The sequence below is a fragment of the Vombatus ursinus genome, unplaced genomic scaffold (assembly GCF_900497805.2).
Source record: "Vombatus ursinus unplaced genomic scaffold, bare-nosed wombat genome assembly UNPS02014489.1, whole genome shotgun sequence".
In the NCBI taxonomy this organism is placed as follows: domain Eukaryota; kingdom Metazoa; phylum Chordata; class Mammalia; order Diprotodontia; family Vombatidae; genus Vombatus; species Vombatus ursinus.
In genome coordinates, this window is record NW_020954267.1 from 194,039 (window position 1) to 209,674 (window position 15,636).

Consider the following 15,636-nt stretch of genomic DNA (forward strand, 5'->3'; position numbering starts at 1 on the left):
TTACTATAAAGTGAAAATAGTTAACAAGTAGGGGGGAAGCCAAAGGACATGAGGATCAGGCAGCATTTAGCTCACTGACATTGTCAGTCATCACAACAGACCAGCCACATTCTAGGGTGCTGAGAAATCTGATAGATGTGATACCATCAGATCTGGTGGAAAGACTGCTGCTGACCTGGAGAAGAAATTCTCTTTTTTTTCTTTTTTCTTTATTGTTTTAACATTCATTTTTTATTAGATTGAGCTCCAGATTTTTCTCCCTGCTTCCCATCCCTCTTCTCTAAGCAATCTAAGTTACATATGTGCAATCATGTTAAACCTATTTTTCTACATTAGTCATGTAAAGAAAAAAAAAAAAAGGACAAAAGGGAAAAGCAACAACACCAAAAATGAAAATAGTATGCTTTTATTTGCATTTAGACTCCATAGTTCTTTCTCTGGATGTGGACAGCCTTTTCCATCAACAGTATTGTGAAATTGTCTTGGATCTGAGAATAGATAAGTCTATCAAAGTGGATTGCCCAATGTTGCTGTTACTGTGTACAACGTTCCCCTGGTTCTGCATCAGTTCATCTAAGTCTTTCCAGGTTTTTCTGAACCTGCTCATCATTTCTTTTTTTTTTATGGTAATTTTTATTTATTTTTTTGTTTTCAACATTTACTTCCACAAGATTTTGAGTTCCAAATTTTCACCCCATCTCGCCCCTCCCCTCACCCCAAGATGGCATGCATTCTAAATACCCCTTCCCGTAGTCTGCCTTCCCTTCTATCTCTCCCCCCCTTATCTTATTCCCTTCCCCTTCAATTTTCCTGTAGGGCAGGATGGATTTCTGTACCCCATTTCCTGTATTTCTTATTTCCCAGTTGCATGTGAAAACGTTTTTTTTTGAAACTTTGGGTTCCAACTCATCATTTCTTATAGCACAGTAGTATTCCATTACATTCATATACCACAACTTGTTCAAGCCATTCCCCAATTGATGGGCATCCCCACCAATTCCAGTTCTTTGCCGCTACAAAAAGAGCTGCTATAAATATTTTTGTACATATGGGTCCTTTTCCCATTTTTATGATCTCTTTGGGATACAGACTTAGAAGTGGTATTGCTGGATCGAAGGGTCTTCACAGTTTGATGGCCTTTTGGGCATAGTTCAAATTGCTCTCCAGAATGATTGGATCAATTCATAACTCTACCAACAGTGCATTAGTGCCCCAATTTTCCCACATCTTCTCCAACATTTATTATTTTCTTTTTCTGCCATATGAGCCAATCAGATAGGTGAGAGGTAGCACCTCAGAGTTGTTTTAATTTGCATTTGTCTAATCAATAATGATTTAGAGCATTTTTTCGTATAGCTATAGATAGCTTTAATATCTTCAATTGAAAACTGCTTGTTCATATCCTTTGAGCATTTATCAATGAGGGAATGACTTGTATTGTTATACATGTGACTCGGTTCTCTATGTATTTTAGAAATGAGACCCTTATCAGAGACACTGGTTGTAAAATTTCTTTCCCAGTTTTCTGCTTCCCTCCTAATCTTGGTTGCATTGGCTTTGTTTGTACAAAAACCTTTCAATTTAATGGAATCAAAATGATCCATTTTGCATTTCATAATATTCTCTGTCTCTTGTTTGGTCATAAATTCTTCCCTTCTCCACAGATCTTACAGGTAAACTATTCCTTGTTCTCCTCATTTGCTTATGGTCTCACCTTTTATGTCTAAATCATGAGAAGGAGTTTTCAAAAAGGGATAGAGGATGCACTCTGCAAACTATAGGCCAGGGAACTTGACCTGTATTCCTGACAAAAATCTAAAACACATTTTAAAAGGTTTATTCTGTATCTTTTTTAAAAATCATTTTTATTTCTTCAGCTCTGTTCAGCAGCGCATACCAAGCTGGTGGATATTGAATACTGAGAATGAGTAACCCACAGCTATATTTTTATATCATTCAGATGTCGAACTGAATAGAGTGCCAGGCCTGGAGTCAGGAAGACCTGAGTTCAAATCCACCTTCAGACATACTACTTATGTGACCCTGGGCAAGTCACTTAATCCTGCTTGCCTCAGTTTCCTCATCTGTAAAATGAGCTAGAGAAGGAAATGGCAAACCACTCTTGTGTCTGCCTAGAAAACCCCAGATGGGGTCATGAAAGGTTAGACCTTACTGAATTGACTCAACGGTAAGAACAAATCCCCTGCTGAAGGTTGGCAGGGCAAGATATATGATAGAAAAGTGGGGCAAGAAGATGGTGTAGAGCTGAACAGGATCCCAACGGAGTCAAGATAAGGAAAGGAAGAGAATGCAGCCAATGCAGGGGGGATTGTATGAGAAAGAAATAAGAGGTAAAGGGATTGGAGATTGTGATGAGGAAGAATCATGTTAAGGGTCGCAAGGCAGAGGGAGAAGTAGAATGACAGTGGATTATGATCAAATGAGGGAATTCCAAAGATCACAAACCTGGAAATTGAACCCTAATGGATGGATAGGGTGGAGGACTTTTGTTGTTCAGTCGTTTCATCTCTGTCTGACTCTCCTTGACCCTATCTGGGGTTTTCTTGGCAGAGACATTGGAGTGGTTTGCCATTTGCTTCTCCAGCTCACTTTACAGATGAGGACACTGAGGCAAACAGGGTTAAGTGACTTGCCCAGGGTCACACAGCTAGCAAGTGTCTGAAACCAGATTGGAACTCAGGTCTTCCTGGCTCTAGGCCTGCCACTCTATCCACTGCACCACCTAGCTGCCCTGAAATTCAGAGGCCTTGGGTTCAAATCTTAGATCTGCTACCTCCTGTTTTTTTTTTAATTTTTTTTAAAATTGGTCAAGTCATTTAAGCTCGATGGGCCTTGCTTTCCCCCTTTGTAGAGCAAAGGGTTGGACAAGATGGCCTCTAAATCCTAAGATCCTGTCCCCCAATATAGTCTCTGCCCCATCTTGGACTTCTCACTGCTTCTAGTGGTGCACCCATCATGCTACTGTGATGTTTAAAAAGTTCAAGACATAGTTCCTGGGGAATTAGTCATTTTATTAATAAAAGGAATGGTTGTTTGGCCGTCTAGCAGACCAAAGATGATCATGGCAGTGGGCTGACAGTTTATATGCCCTTGGAAGAGTGGGTGTTCTGAGGGTGGCAATCAACTCGGATTGATTAACAATGAGAAAAAATTAATGTTAAGATGAAAGGTATTCTAATGAAGGCCTGAGGGGAGGGGGGGGAAATATAACCAATTACATAATTTACTTCTAAACTGCCCAGCCTTGGGGATCTAAGCAAAGAATGTGTCCCCACCCAAACCTGTGTAGAGCAGAAGGGCTTGATTAAATTCCTCGAAAGATTGGGCAGGGTCTGAACGAGATGAAGGAGAAAGATAATTCGGTCTCATTATCTGCAGTGCTCTTCAGAGACTGAACAACCTACAGAGTTCTGAAAAATCCTGGTCCTAATTCAATAATTGATTATTAATATGAGGGAGAAATAATCATTTCTCTCACTGCTTGGTACTCAGATAGGGAAGGACCATCTGGAGTGTCATTCCTTGGCCATGACAGGGGGCAGGAGGGAAAGAGGAGAGAAAGATCTCCGGCTCTTAGGGAATCAGAAGTAGCCAACTGTCTGTGGGTGCATACGGTGCAGACTGACCGTGGTACCAAGTCATACCGTCCAGTCTGATGTTGACTGTGGATACCAGAAGATGAATAGAACAGGGGTGATTCCATGGAGCTGGGTGTGCGCGCTGGCTCTGGAGGGAGGACGTGTTCGTTGGCTTCTTACTGAGGGAGGGACAAAGTCTTCACTTTGCTGAGATGATGCAGCAAATGGAGTCTAGATGGTGATGTGGACAGAGTGCTGGAACTTGAGTTCAAATTTGGCTTCAGATACTAGCTGTGTGACCCTGGACAAGTCACTTAACTCTTTGCCTCAGTTTCCTCAATTGTAAAATGGGGGGGTGATAATAGTAGCACCTACCTCCCAGCGTTGTTGTTTTTTATTTTTGTTTTTTTGCTGGGCAATAGGGTTAAGTGACTTGCCCAGGGTCACACAGCTAGTGAGTGTTATGTGTCTGAGGCTGGATTTGAACTCAGGTCTTTCTGACTCCAGGGCCAGTGCTCTACCCACTGAGCCCCCTAGCTCCTCTCTTCCAGCATTGTTGTGAAGATCAAATGAGATGATATTTGTGAAGTGCTTAGCACAATGCCTGGCACGTAGTAGGTGCTTAATAAATACTTTTTCCTTTCCTTTCCCATTCTGAAAGATTGTGTCAAAGGGGATTGGCCACCAAGTATCCTGGGGGTTGGACTCTTGGGGAGAAACCTCTCCTCTTAGCAGGCTTTAAGAAGAAACAGCTCTGGCCCCCTCTCTGTTTGTTTTTGTTTTGTTTTGGTTTTTTTGGTTAGGCAGTGGGGTTAAGTGACTTGCCCAGGGTCACACAGCTAGTAAGTGTTATGTGTCTGAGGCCGCATTTGAACTCAGGTCCTTCTTATTCCAAGGCCGGCACTCTATCCACTGCACCACCTAGCTGCCATCCCCTCTTTGGACACTGTCCAGCTCCAGCCTGGACTTCCAGCAAGGCAGGGGAGGAAATTTCCCTCTCTTCCATCCACCCCTAGTAGCATGGTAGCTCCCAGTAAGCACACTTGGCAAAGGCAGAGAGCACGTACTTGGCCAGCAGCCCGAGTCTGTGGCTGCCTCCTTTTGCCTTTCTGTTTCTTTCCTGAGCACAGGTCTACACAGTTCTGAAACAGGCACTTCCAGTGCTGGCAGCTGCCCTGTGAGTCTTCTGATGTCTGCCCATGGGTTCCCAACTTAACGCCTGCTACATGGAGGGAGGTTATTTCTGCTGATACTCAGCACAGTGCCTGGCACATAGCAGGCACGTAATAAATGTTGATTGATTGGTATCCCCTCTGGAGGTGGCTATGGACAGGACCATCCTTGAACCTGATGAGACGAAAGAGCTATCCCTGGCTGACCAGAAGTTCTGGATCTTGTGAATTGTTAAGAAAGCACAAAACTGATGTGCAAATGAAGTGTCCCCAAAGTGCCTCTCAAATCAATGAACAAGCAGTCAGTCAGTCAGTCAACAAGCATCGTTGAAGCCATACCATGTGCCATGGAGAAGGACTGGGAATACAAATAGAAGCAAAAAGCCAGTCTCTGCCCTCAAGGAGCTGACACTCTAATGGGGGAAGAGGACACATAAAAGTGAGCTGAAGAGGAGGAATTGGGCAGAGATGGGTCAGCAGGACAGCCTGGAGAGGAATGGAGGATTTATAAAGCACTTGTCCTGTGCCAGGCCTGCCCGGAGCTAATTATTGGGGAAGCAAAGACAAAGGTAAGAAAGTCCCCGATCTTCCAGAGCTGACTTTCTAATGAAGGAGACACCATGTGAATACGTAGGAACCTACCAGATACACACAGAGTAGCTGAAAGGTAACATCGGAGGGGGAGCGTGGCAAGGGCATTCAGGGAGGACCAGGAATCTTCCGCAGAAGTCAGCATTTGAGCCGAAGTAGGAAGCCAGCCGTTCTGAGAGTCAGATGTGGGAAACACGTAGGTGAGAGGCAGAGCTGAGGACACATTTTATACATCTCTAACTGTTGGCACACATTTCCTGCCATCCAGCCTAAATCTCCTTCTCTGTATCTTCCACCCGGTTCTGCCTCTTGGGCCAAGAACGGGTGAATCCATCCCTCTTCCACGTGATGCCCCTTCAGATGCCTGGAGAGAGCCCCAGAGTTCAACGCATCCATCCAGCTCCTTGCCCCCTAAGTCGTAGAATGTTGGAGCCAGAAAGGACCTTGAAGTCATTGATCTCATCCAACTCCCTGATTACACAATGACAGAGTGGGTCAGTCACCTCCTGAAGATGATAAAGCTAAGTAGCTGTGGTATGACCAACCCGGAGCCAGCTTGGCTGATTTTACATCCCATGCTCCCTGAACAAGGCATATGGCAGCCTGTTCCCCACTTTTATGGGGTGCCTATTATAGCTCATTACTTTCATCCTCTCAGAGCCCCACCACCCAGTGCTCTGACCCCCTTCTATATAAGAGATGGGATGCTGGGGTAGGGTATGGGAGAGGGAAATGGGGCTGGGATGATTACTCTTCAGACTTTCTGCCTTTGTCTCTCACCTGAGAAGAATAAGAACAACAATAATAATTGATGGGGTATGGGCCCATCATTCAGTTTCAGAAGCCGAGACCTTTGCCCCTTTTCGCCAAAAGGAATTTGGCTCCCATTTGTCTACTGGGCCCCAGAAAACCCTTAAACTTTTTTTACTCTGGTCTCTGGTTCCTTTTCAACTCCCCTTATCTCCCTTTGAAAGCCCTAGCCCCACCTTTTGATCTTACGCAGATGCCTTTCAAACTTCTACCTTCCAGTTCTTTCCCATTGTCTAGTCAATCTCTCAGACCTTCCAAACGGAATTCTCATCTAGGCTCTTTTCCCAGCACCCTCCTCTGGCCACCCAAAGTGACTTTAGTGTATATAAGACCCACCCTGGCCCCCATTCAAATGCTGAGACTTTCTCATACCCAAAAGGCTGAGATTCTCTTATGCCTGCTCCTCCCTACAGGTGGGCATTACTAATGTTCGGATTCCTTAAGAGTCTGACCTATATGATTTGTCTCTAATAAACTTTTTCTCTGGCTGGAAGATTTGTGTTGAATTCATTCAGGCAGGGCCCGTGTTGTGATCTTGGGGTTCCAGCACCCCTAAACCTCTAGACCTCTACAATAATTAGTAATAACCACCACTTATGCAGTATTTTATAGAGTACTTTGTATAGATTATCTCATTTGGGCTTCCCAACCTTATGAGGTAGGTACCATAAGTACTATTTTATCCAATTTGAAGATGAAGAAATTGTCATTGGGAGTTGAAGATTCTTGTCTTCAACTTGTGACTTGTGACTTGTAAGAGATTATATACCTAGTATGTGTCAGTGGTGGGATCTGAGCCCAGGTTTTCTGCTCTGTTACACCACACTGCCTTCTGAAGAAGACCACTGCAGGATGGAAAATGAGTGACTCATGTGTCACTTATAGTAAAGTCAGTGTCCCCAAAGGAGTCTGCTTTGGTTTCACTCTCCTTTCATTGGGACTGAAGTGGTGCTAGGAGAAAGAAGAAGGAATCTGGAGGTTTAGTCCTTCTTGTTTATGGGACATGGGGCACTGAAAGGTGGGAGCTTCGCCTTACTTGGCGTTGGAGAGGGTCAGAACTGTAACCGGGACAGGGTGATCAGGGCTTTGCCCCAGGACACCAGCCTTTAGAGGACACTGGGGATGGGGTTGGGATCTGGACCCCAGAAAGGAAAAACCCTGGACTTTCCCACTTGGCCAAATCTCTGGCATTCTCCTGAGGCTATGATCCCATCAACTGGCCTTTCATTGTGGCTATGCCCAATCTCCCAATTGTCTGTTACCCTTAACCTAGCCTACCCCTCCATTGTCTTACCTCCCTATGGCCCCGGGCCACTTTCCATCCTTAATCTTAGCTAGGCTCTATTCTCCCTTGGCCACGGTTCAGGTACCAGGCATTCTGTTCACCTCAGTTTACTTGCCACTCCCATCCAGACCCACCTTAGACCCCTCCTCCAGTCACCCCAAACTACTTGGCCACTCCTAGATCTCTCCCATAGTCTTTCTGTATATAAGGTCCCTCTTGTCTCCATTAAGGTGCTCAGATTCTTAAAATCTAGCCAGTAGCTCACTAATGTTCAGACTCTAAGAGTCTGCCCAATATGACAGATGTTCTAATAAACCTTGTCTTTGGCTGAAAGAAGGCTTGGGTTGAATTCATTCAGGCAGGGCCCACGTGGTGTGATTTTGGGGTCCCAGCACCCCTATCCCCTAAACCTCAACACTGGCAGCACCTTCTCCAACAGGTAGAAATCACTGTGTTCAGCACCTAGGTATCAAGAATAACTGGTTAAGACAAGAAAGCAGTGGATGGCATAATTCTTCTGCACATCAGCTGCACCTCAGCTGGGTTCCTTCCTGGCCCAACTCCACCTTGCTCCTTCTCCCTCCAGCAGCCCCCCAAGAAGTTATCTTCTCTCCTGGGGTCTCTCCACAGGGAGGGCCTGGTGTTATAAGTGCTGAGGCTGCCTCCAAACTGAATTTCGTTCAGAGTTAATTTGCATTCCCCCTTTCATACTTCTGGTATGTTCACACTGGGCACTGTTTGGGGTACCTCACCAAGGCCCAAGAATTTCTAGTTAAGCCTCTGGGGAGAACAATGAAGAATGGCAGAATTAAAAGAGAGGAGTCAGAAAGCAGGAAAGAGAAACTACCTCATTGTCCCCACCTTGAACCTACAGAAAGTAGGAGCCAGAAACAAGGGCTGGGTAGGGAAACTCTCCAAGAGAACCCCTTACAATCAGGATTGTAAGTGATCCTGAGATTTATGTGTATTTGTGGGGCTAATGGTTGCTTATTCAAGGGTTTCTGCTTGATTTTCTACCTTTTATCAAAGCTTTCTTCTGAGGTATTACGAACTGTACTTCAAGAGGGGGAAATCATCTATTGTCAAGGCTATATGTGTGTAGATGTGTGTGTGTATATGTATGTATGTGTGTATGTATGTATCTCCCTAGATTTCTTGGGTAAGTTTTTTTTGGGGGGGGAAGGGGCAGTTGAGGTGGGGAAGGAATCAGACCTGTAATTTAATAAGTGTAGGGAACTCTAAACAATGAAACTGCCTCCACCAATTGAGAGGGTAAGTGGGGGGGGGGGCTTGTTCAGAGTCATGTAGTCAGTATTTAACAGAAGCAGAATTTGAACCCAAGACTTCCTGACTCCAGGGCCATCTCTGTATCCACTGTGCCTTAGCTGAGGTTACAAGCCAAAAAAGTGAAGAAAATCTCCCCAGGCCTGCTCAGAATCTTCAAGTCATGAGAATCACTGTCACAAAGGTTACATAAATAAAAGGAGTGGTGACTAATTCCCGTGGAGCACAATGGCCATTAAGTATGTTGTGAAATATGGGTCAGGTTAACTAGGGCAAGTCATATAAGATTAATAAATAAGATTATTATAAGTTATACAAGATTTATCTCTGCATGCAGCAAGACTAGTAGATCTGGGTCTGAATCCTATGTTACTGTAAGTCACTTAATTACTCAGAGCAGCAGTATCTTTAGCTTCAAATTGGTGATAATAATGGTTGCACAGCCTTGCTCACAGGGCAGATATAAGGAAGGAACTTTACAAACTTCCTAGTTTGCAAAGAAAGGGAGGGCCCATCATTTGCCATTGTTCCTTATGTAGCAGGAACGTTTACCTTCCCATCCATCATAGTGCTCTCCCTTCCCCCCCTCACACACACAATTAACAGGATTATAGATCAAGAGCAGGTTGGGGCCTTTGAGATCATTCTAGTCCCGTCCTTATAGCCCATCAACTAAGGCATTTATTAAATGCTTACTATATGCCAGACACATAGGTCATTGCTCAGGGTAAAAATCATCGCCGTAACTCTAGGAGCTTACATTCTAGTCAGGGAGATAACATGTATGTAACTAACGAGGTACATACAATATAAATAAAGAGTAGATGAAACGCTATCTCTAAGAGAAAGCAGCAGCTGAGGGCATCAGGCACGGGGGCAAGGCCAAATCGAAGGAGTGGGGACGGGAGATAGGGATTGTGTGGCAAGCACAGCGAATGGGTCGCCGTAACTAGATCATAGAAGGAGTGCAGGGAAGTAAACTATAAATAGACTAGGAAGGGAGGAAGGGGCCAGGTTTTGAAGGACTTTAAATGCCAAACAGAGGAGTGAGTTTGATCCCGGTGGAGGCCACTGGAGTTGAGTAGGGGGTGACATGGTCAGATGTGTGCTTTAGTCATCTCTGGCAGCTGAGTGGAGGGTGGGCTGGAGTGAGAAGGAACCTGAGGCAGGAAGACCAATTAGAAGACTTTTGCCAAAGCCCTTCCCCCATACAAAGATGTGTGAGAAGTGTTGACTGGAAGCGTCTAGGCTGACTGCTGCCATTGAGGAACGTGCCTATGTGTGTGTGGGGTGGAGGGGGGGGGTGTCAAAGTCAAATAAAAGCGTCACAGTGGGAAGACCCTGGAGCTGGAGGTCTGGTCCCAGCTGTCATTTACTATACGTGTGACATTGGAAAAGTCACCATAACTCGGGGCCTCAGTTTCCTTATCAGTAACACAAAGCGGTTGGCTTCCGTGGCCTTTGATGGGCAGCGGAGCTTAATGTAGGATTCAGCCAGCAGCCTGGGCCAAGGGGCCACCAAGGGGCCTACAGCACCGTTTTCTTCCTGTGTCGTGTTTCTCTTCTCCCCTTCACGCCTTCCTCTGCCACCATGCCTCACTCCTCAGGCCAGCCAGTGACATCTGGTGGCACACGTAGCTATTACTTTTGTTCCGTTGCTATTACCAATAAATAGCTAGAGTGTCTGATATTTGGGTTAATAATTCTAAATAGTAACCTCAGTAATTCTATAGTGCTGTTCGATTTTTAAAGTGGTTTCATAGGAATTTTTTTTTGTTTTTTAACAATCACCAATAGCCACAAACATTCCAAATGGAAAAGAAGATGTGGATGAAAGTCAGGTCAGTAATTAAGTGCGTAGTATGTGTTGTGCACTGTGCTGGGGCTACATTTGTTGCTGTTCAGTCCTGTCAGACTCACCATGACCCCAGCTGGGGTTTTCTTGGCAAAGATACTGGAGTGGTTTGCCTTTCCTTCTCCAGCTCATTTACAGATGAGGAAACTGAGGCAAACAGGGTCACACAGCTAGTAAGTTTCTGAAGCTGGGATTGAACTCAAGTCATTCTGAGGCACTCTATCCACTGCCCACCTCCCTGCATATGGAGGCCAAAACAGCCCCCTGCCCTCAAGGAGATGCAGAGTTGTACAGAGTTTGTTTAAAAGCATATGTTAAATTTAGCTCAGTCAGTAGCTTTGAAAAAAAACAAACAAACTGTGGCTGCTTCTGAACTGCTTTTCTGTTTAATTCTGTTTGGTTTTTTTTTTAGGGTTTATTGGCCATATAATTTTTGTATACATGATCTGATTTAATGGATGGAAGGAAATTGCATCGTGTCTTGTAAATTCAGGCCTGTACAGTACACAGACCTCACAGTGAAGAAATTTCCTTATTTTCACAAATTACAGCAAGAAGTAAATGGCGAGGTAAGTCATTAGAGAAAGGAGACAGAAATGCTAAGAAGGAACAAAAAAGAAGAGGGGGAAAAAGAGTGGCACCCTATCACCTAGCCAGCCAGTAGAACTCAGTCCATCAATATGCATTAATTAAGCTCTTAAGTATGTGCAGGTGCTGTGCTAAGCACAGGGTGTTAAAAGAAAGGCAGAAACAAAAACACCATTCCAGCCTCTCCAGGAGTTCCTATTGTAATGGGAGAGAAAAACATGCTAACAGCTCTGTACAGCACAAAATGAACACAGTGTAAGTTGAAGTGATCCCAGAGGGAGATGGGGAAGGGGGAAGGAAACCAAGAGGAAAGATTCCTTTTAAAAAGTGGGATTTGAGATGAATTTTGAAAAAAGCCAGGGAAACTGGGAGGGAGAGGGAGAACATTCCAGGCACGAGGGCCAGCCGGTGAAAAGGCATGGAGCTGGGGAGAGCAGACAGAAAGGAGCAAAGGACAAGAACACTGGAAGGGTAGGAAGGGCCAGGGAAGGTAGGGAAGGACTTCAAAAAGAGTTTTATATTTGATCCTAGAGGTAATAGGGAGCCATTGAGGTTTATTGAATGGAAGTGTGTATATGCATGTGTGTGTGTGAGAGAGAGAGAGAGAGAGAATGAGAGCTATACTTGAGGAAAGTAAATTTGAGAGCTGAATAGAGGATATACTGAAATGGAGAGAGAGATGAAATAGCCAGCAGTAGGCTCTTGCAATAGTCCGGGCACAGGGCCTGCACCAGGGTGTTGACTGTGTGAGGATAGACTTTGAGGATTTCGTAAATATGAGGCAAGTCTCCTTCAGGCGCTTGTTCAGTCTGTCCTGTACCGACCTTTGACTGTTCCTGATGTCTAGATTAACTGCATCTGGAAGAATCCCATGAGGTTTTTTCTTGTAGGGGACTTGACCATAGAGAAGAATTCTCAGGATATGAAGACAAAAGACATCAAAAAACATCTGAAGAAAAGAAAGGACAGGAGAAGGAGGAAGGGAAACAGTTCCCAGATTAAGGAGGCATAGCCCTGATTTCCTGTCAGAGTCAATCATGGTCCTGTCTCAGCTCAGACTCAGCCCATCGCCACCCATTGTTAGGGGACGATAGGCTCCCTGAGGCAGATGCACACCATTGGGTAAAGACCTCACCTCCAGTGAAGCAGAGAAAAGTGGGTTATTTGTAGCCGGGCCGAAGGAGGAGGTGATGTTGGCCCACTTCAGGTGGACTGTTATTTTCACTTATAGCAGGGGGACAGGTGCTCGATGGGTGACTGTCTCCTTACTGGCCCTCCCTCGGTTCTGTCCAATTCTACAGATTTAATTTTATTTGTCAAGCACTCAGTGTGTACTAGTCATTGGGGATACAAAGACCGACAGAAAAAAAGGAAAGCCTTTGTTCTCCAGAGACTTGTATTGTCCTGCCTTTGCATTCTGTGCTCCAGAATGGGTCCAGCTCCAATCTATAAAAGTCACCTGCAAGCTCATCTATAGCCGTTACCTTAAACTGCCTTCGGCCTTCTTCCCCCTCCTTCCACGAGAATTTAAGAGTGGAAAAGGGACAGTATCAGCAGCTCTGGGTGGGCCTGTCATATGAGAGTTTTCTGCTCCAGATTCTCTTCTCCCCTGGATTGTAAGCTCCTTGAAAGGATTCTTCCTTCTTCCTTGGCATATCTGCCTTCACAAGCCTAAACCTTGCGTATGTTTGCTCAGTGCTAGCTGTACAGTGTTGCCCAAGGCCCAGGCCAGAAATTGGATCCCAGTTCATTTCACAGAATTGGAGCTGGGGAGGACCTGGGAGGCCCAAGAGTCTAACCTACACCTTTAAAAAGACTGTATTCAGGGTCAGCTAGGTGGCGCAGTGGATAGAGCACTGGCCCTGAAGTCAGGAGGACCTGAGTTCAAATGCGGCCTCAGACCAAACACTTGACACATACTAGCTGTGTGACCTTGGGCAAGTCACTTAACTCCGATTGCCTCACTAAAAAAAAAAAAAAGAAAGAAAAAAAAAAGAACGTATTCTACCACATACCTGTTAAGGGGGTCACCTAGCCACTGCTTAGAGCCCAAGAGGGGGAGCCCCCTACTTCTTAGGGAGCCCATTCCCATCTAGATGACTCCGATTGTTATCAGAACCAGAATTTACCTCCACCTTTTCTCCGGGTTCTGTCCCCAGGGCCAAACAGAATTTTTCAAATACTTGAAAACAACTATAATGTCCTGACCACTGTTCCCTACTCCCTTCAGTCTTTTCTTCTCCAGGATTAATTTCCCCAGTTCCTTAAACCAGTTTGAGGCCCTTTACCATACTGGTCTTTCTCCTTATCGGGTTTTTCTTAAAATGGCGTCCCCTGAACTGAACACACTAATTGACATCTGCCCCCAACGAAGGGTTGGTACAATAGGACTATCACTGCCTCACCTCTGGAAGCTGTTTCTCTTACCTTGACTTTAGAGGCAGCTAGGTGACGCTGGATAGAGTGCTGGGACTAGAGTCAGGAAGACCTGAGTTCAAATGTGACCTCTAACATTTATTAGCTGAGTGACCTTGAGCAAGTCGATTCACCTCTGTTTCCTCAACTGTAAAATGGAGATAATAAAAACATCCGCCTCCCAGGGTTGCTGTGAGGATCAAATGGGAAAAATATTTGAAAAGCATTTAGCACATAGTAGGTACTTAATAAAAGCTCGTTTCCTTCCTACCATGTCACATTATTGATCTGTATTGAAGTTGCAATCCACTAAAACCCTCTGGTACTTTTCAGACAAACGCTCTTTAGCTATGCCACCCCAATATTATACTTGTGAAGTTGATTTCTTGAATTTTATTCTGATTAAATTTCGTCTTAGGAGATGCAGCCCGTTGTCCCAACCTGCAAAAATCTTGTTGAAGTTTTGGTCTATCATCTAATACATTAGCTATCACTCCATCTCCCTTTCTATCCCAAGTTCTTCAAGACAGCTGTTACTTCCTTCCAATGTTTCTGTAATTTTTGCTTCAACAACCATTTTCTCCTTATTAGTTTGAATTAAGTTATGATATGAGTGGACTTAATGCACTATTGTGCATTAAGAAAGGACAGAAGGGATGGGTTCAGAGAGACCAGGGAAGACTTGTGTGAAATGATGTAGAGTGAAATGAGCAGACTCAGGACAGCAATTAGTCCAGTAACAACATGGCAAAGACAAACAGTTGACATAATTTGACTTACAAATGCCAATCAATGCAATGACCAAGCAGGATGCTGCAGGTTTGATGATGAAGAGTGTTGCCCATCACTTGGCAGAAAGGTGATGGACTCAGGGGGCTGTATGAGACGTGCATTTTTAGTTTTTATGTATTTATTTATTTTTTTACAAGGCAGTGGGGTGAAGTGACTTGTCCAGGGTCACACAGCAGGTCACATGTCTGAGTCTACATTTGAACTCAGATCTTCCTGAATCCAAGGTTGGTGCTCTATCCATTGCACCATCTAGCTGCCTCCATTTTATTTTAATTTTTATTTATTTATTTTAGAGACGTGCATTTTTGGACATGGCCAATGCAGGAATTTCTTTTGCTTCACTCTCCATATTTATCACCAGGATTTGTTTGTTTGTTTTCAGTTGAGAGGGGTAGGAGAGGAGGGAGAGAAATTAAATGTTTATAAATTTAAAAATGAAAGGAAAAATGTTTGCCCTCATTCCTTCCACATTTTGAATAATTAAATTGTAACTAAAACAAATCCTTATTTGTAAAATGAAGGCATTGGACTCAATGACCTAGAGGGTGTCTTCCAACTCTGAATCTATGAATCTGTAAGACCAGACTTCATTAGTGTCTTTCTTTTTGAAGGAGATAGAGCTCCAATGAATGTTTATACAAGTCCCCCAACACTACTATATCTTGATTACATGACATTAGTATGATCTGCTTCAGAAACTTTTCTGCCCAGGTGGTCTGTCACATATTCATTTGGCAATGTAGTTTCTATTAAAAAATAAAACATTTATTGTATGTGCCAAGTACTATGGTAAGCTTTTTACAAATCTTTACAAATATTATCTCACTTGATCCTCACAACCCTAGGAGGTAGATGCTGTTATCCCTATCTTACAGATGGGATTATCCCCATTTTATAGATAAGGAAATTAAGGCTTAGTTTTATTTGATCCTCACTTCATCCAAGTGGCACAGAGGAAAGAGCACTGGGCCCAGAGTTAAGAAGACTCAGCTTCCTGAGTTCAAATCCTGCCTCAGACACTGACTAGGTGTGTGACCCTGGATAAGTCACCTACCCCTGTTTGCCTCAGTTTCCTCATCTATAAAATGAGCTGGAAAAGGAAATGGCAAACCACTCCAGTATCTTTACCAAGAAAACCCCAGATGGGGCCCTGGTGCAGTACGAGTTGGACAAGAGTGAACAACAACTCTAGGAAGTAGGTGCTATTATTTATCCCCATTTTATGGATGGGTTATCCCCTTTTAC